Genomic DNA, 4,106 nt, shown 5'->3' with positions numbered 1-4,106 from the left:
GCGGGGCCGGTTTTAACACGTGACTGGAAAATGTTTGTAATTCCAGCATGGAGCAGGTTTAGCTGAGAGTGACGTTGCAGCCTCTCTCATTGTGGTTTGTTTTGTTTCCGGCCAGTGATGTTTCCCGCTGAGCATAAGGTAAGATCATTCAGTTTTTTCAGCACTTTTTAGTTTTCACCAGATCAAACTCACTATTGGCCAAAAGAACTAAAAGGTTTTCTAGATAATGTGTAAAGTGTGTGTACATCCAGTGTTCGTCTTCACACCGGGGGAAAAGGCTTGTCACTATTTACACGAGAGCAGATTTACCTGTGAGCTTCCAGGTTGTTGCTGTTGGTGTTTCACAGAAAACATGTTCAGGAATCATCATTGCTGAAGTTTATTTTACCAACTTGTCTTGATCATTTCCTTAATTTACTCTTTCTGGACATTTAGTATACACAGCCTGTTGAAGATTAAAGATTACACCTAAAATAAAAATAGTAAAAGTGAACAGACGGTCAAACTGGATCTGATGTTTTTCTATCAAAAAATACGAAATTGGTAAAATAATTTTTACTTACACATAGAAACTGGAAGCAGGAAAAAAGCAGGAAGTAGAGAAGTAAATTACTGCCAATACACCAGCTGTCGTACATTAAGGTAACCCCTGTCACATTAGAAGGGAGTATTATAATTATAGTTTTATTTAAATTAAAGACAGACCTGTGAGTGTTGTACATCACTCAATATTGCTTTGAGGAACACAAGATGATAAAATATAAATCTGATCAATCTGAGCTCTAAAGTGCTGTTATGCAACTTTTGTCTCCAAACAACAACTACCAGACACTATTTCAACTGTACACAGTTTTTTCTGTTACTCCCTCTTGGGAGAAGTTTTTTTTTTTTGTTTGTTTTTTTTGGTACAAACTGAAACATGGAGTAGACAGAAACTTTGTTTATATGTCACAGGGATTATGTGAAAGAAACTTGATGCCTTAAATTTCCATGCTTGTTTTATTGTATTTCCATACAGGTAGGAGGTGAGCTAAATATGCATCACGTCTTTTTGTTTTTTGTTTTTTATTCCAAAATAAAATTTGTTTTCCTTTCCAAATGCTGGCTTGTACCTAAAGGTTTTCGTTTGGTATTTGTTATTTTAATTTGAGCCCTTAGCAACAGCCAGGGCTTCTATGTACATGAAAGTCTGTTGTTATGAGTGAATAATCATCCTTATCAGCTTTCCTTGCCTGCAACAGACCGGCGACCTGTTCAGGGTGTACCCCGCTTTCACACAGCAGTATCTGGGTTGGCTCCTGTAACCCTCTGACCCTTAAAGGGATTCAATGGGTTCAGAAGATGGATTGATTTGCTGCAATAAAAACTACATCCATAGAGAAAATGACATTTTACTGTGCTGCTCGATAATTAAAGAGGACTGAAAGTTCAGCAAACAAAACAAAGAAAAAGTTGGATTTTAATTGAACTAGATTTTATTAGGTTAATGAGCTGTCGGGTGCAGACAAATACAATTCAAAAAACAAAATTAGGAAAATGGACAATTGTTGAATTATAAATGTGTGTGTTTTACTGTTGCTTCGATCTGAGTTTTATTCTTACCAAAACTTTGGTCTTGTTATCAGAAGCCACCTGTGTGACTGATGTCTAATTCAATGGAACCTCCTTCATATGAGGAGATCAGTCAGCAGCCCCCTGCTCTGGTGATACCAGTGTCAAACCCTCCCGCCTACACCCCCCCATCACCTTCAACACCTCCTCCCGCCTACGGAGATGCAGGTAACACACTTTGTAAAGAGTAACTCTCTTCCTTTTACACCTTATTGAGCACAGTGGTAGAGGTATCGTGATTTGGGCTTGTTTAGGACCACATGACAGAGACAGCTTTTGATTACTGAGCTGGTTATGAAAACCACAAAATAAGAGTGTTCTATGAAAGTATTTAAGACCAACTATCAGAGGGTTATATCTAGACCAGTTATGTCCAGGACAGTGATGCAATGTTAAGCTGAAGCACAGCAAAAAAAAAAAAAGTATGACTAACGCAGAAAAAAATCAATTGTTTAGTCAAAAACTGTCCCAAACATTTTATTTTGGGCCGTAAACACATGACAAAACTGTGGTTCCTTTGTATTGTAACAAACACAAACTTAGTCTTTTCACCTCATTATCGGATTTCTTATGTTAAACAGAAAATGCCTAGTAATTATTTCAGTGTCTTTACTTATTGTTTAAAATAAGAAGCCATGTCCACATTTTAACAATTACAAATGTTTGTCTTTTAATCTGATTACAGTTCAGTCAGACCCCTTTCCTTTGCTGACGACACCTTCCATGGTTGTGATTTCATCCCCACAACCTCCTGGAGTCATCTTCCATCAAGTTACACAAAGTATTGAGTTTATCCTGTTACACTTGATTATTTTATTTAACTTCTTCTAACACATGATCACAAATGTTAATTGTGTTTTTTTCTAAATGACAGTTGGTGTGAGAAGGACCGAGGGTCAGACAGTAGCAGTGGTGTCTCAGCCGTCACCTGTTCCGATCATAGTGTCCTGTTTGAGGGAAAGTCCTGGTTTGGTGGTTTGTCCTCACTGCCAAGAACTTGTGACCACCAAAGTCAAACACGTGGCTGGGAAACAAGCTTGGGGCATTTGTATGACCCTTACCTTGTTGGGGTAAGAAAAGAGGAAATGCCAGAATACTTAAATTTTGCAAGGATGGTCAACATTTCTTTTCCTTTTCTGTTTCAGGCTGTTTTGCGGTTTCTGTTTGATCCCCTTTGCTGTTCCTCACTGTCAAGATGTGGCTCACTTCTGTCCTGGTTGTAAAAAAAAAATCTATGTTTTTGAAAGATGACAAAGTCCTCACATTTAGACAGTCTTGGCTCCATAATTTTTATGAACACTTTTCTTCTGTTGTTGTTTTTTTATTTTTTTATTAAAACCATTCAACTTTATATAAACCAAGAAACCCAGCCAGGACCTGAATCAGTCTTATTGCTCTGAGGCGGCAGTGCTAAACACCAAAGCACTGTTAACTGTTCAGAGGAGAAAGTAAATCATGAAGATTAAAATTTTGCTTTTAATAATAACTTTTATATTTAGCAAATAGGTTATACCTTTTGCACAGCTAACAGCAATTTCAGTATTTTATGGATCTAAGTGAAGCTCAGCACACATGTATGCATATCAACAAAGACATTAACAAAAATTTTTAGCTTGGACACTGCTCCAACATGAAAGGTTTGAACTTGGAGGATTTTCCTTTCAGCTCTGCAGAGAGTCCAGTCACATATGATTTTCTGTCCCTGATGGTTTATCTGTTCTTTTTTTTAATTCTGTACATTCCGTGTCTTGCTGTAAAGAAATAACTTTATCACAGAGACTTTATAAAGCATGTAAAGAATATTTTTAAGTATACAAGGATGACACACAAAGCAAGTGATACAAAACTCTTGAGCGTAAATGTTATTTTTTGCTGAGATTGTTGACTTTCAAAATCTTTTATTTATTCAGACAAGGTAGCTTACTATTTTACTTTTGTAATCACCATTCTCTTCTGAAACTTGTGGACTACCTTTGAGTTAATTTAGAAACATTCAAGTAGTTTTATGCTTTATTTGTATTTTTTATTATGTTATGTAATTCAGTATTATTAAAAGTCGCTTGCAGATATTTGGCTCTAGTAGTCTTCCGTTTAGAATGACACTGTGTTTAACTACATTTACTCATCATTGTTCTGCAAGCTCTTCTGAGCTTTTTGTTATGATACCAAATACAGCAGCAGCATCACATGCAGACTGACAAACATCTGTTTACCTTAAATGGTAAATGGTAATCCTCACCCAGGGAGACAAGCAATATTGTGATTTTTTAATTGATATTTTTCTTGTTGGGGTTGTTAAATCCTTCTCAAGCTCTACTCTCTTTTCCTGTTGTTTTGAATCACCACACCTTTTCTGAGGGGCATGTAATAAAATGATTAATGTCCATGCTAACAGAATGTGAGAAGCTATTATTTACTTTTAATATTTCTTTTCTGCAGCAAAAAAAAGACAATAAGACAATACATTCAAAATTGCCACTTTTTCCTTTAATAAT

General features: G+C 36.2%; 1 long non-coding RNA gene across 1 annotated transcript; it reads left to right on the top strand.

Annotated features, from left to right (window-relative positions):
• On the top strand, positions 1 to 3,034 carry LOC144994146 (uncharacterized). Its single transcript, XR_013657572.1, has 5 exons — positions 1 to 138; positions 1,626 to 1,779; positions 2,297 to 2,392; positions 2,486 to 2,681; positions 2,757 to 3,034. It is a non-coding gene; the product is annotated as an uncharacterized LOC144994146 (long non-coding RNA).
• Positions 3,035 to 4,106: the final 1,072 nt, after the last annotated feature.

The sequence above is a fragment of the Oryzias latipes genome, chromosome 1 (genome assembly GCF_053564925.1).
Source record: "Oryzias latipes strain Hd-rR chromosome 1, Olatipes_Hd-rR_3.1".
NCBI classification, from domain to species: Eukaryota; Metazoa; Chordata; class Actinopteri; order Beloniformes; family Adrianichthyidae; genus Oryzias; species Oryzias latipes.
The sequence above is the reverse complement of the archived record's forward strand: the minus strand, read 5'-3'. Positions and strand labels throughout refer to the sequence as shown.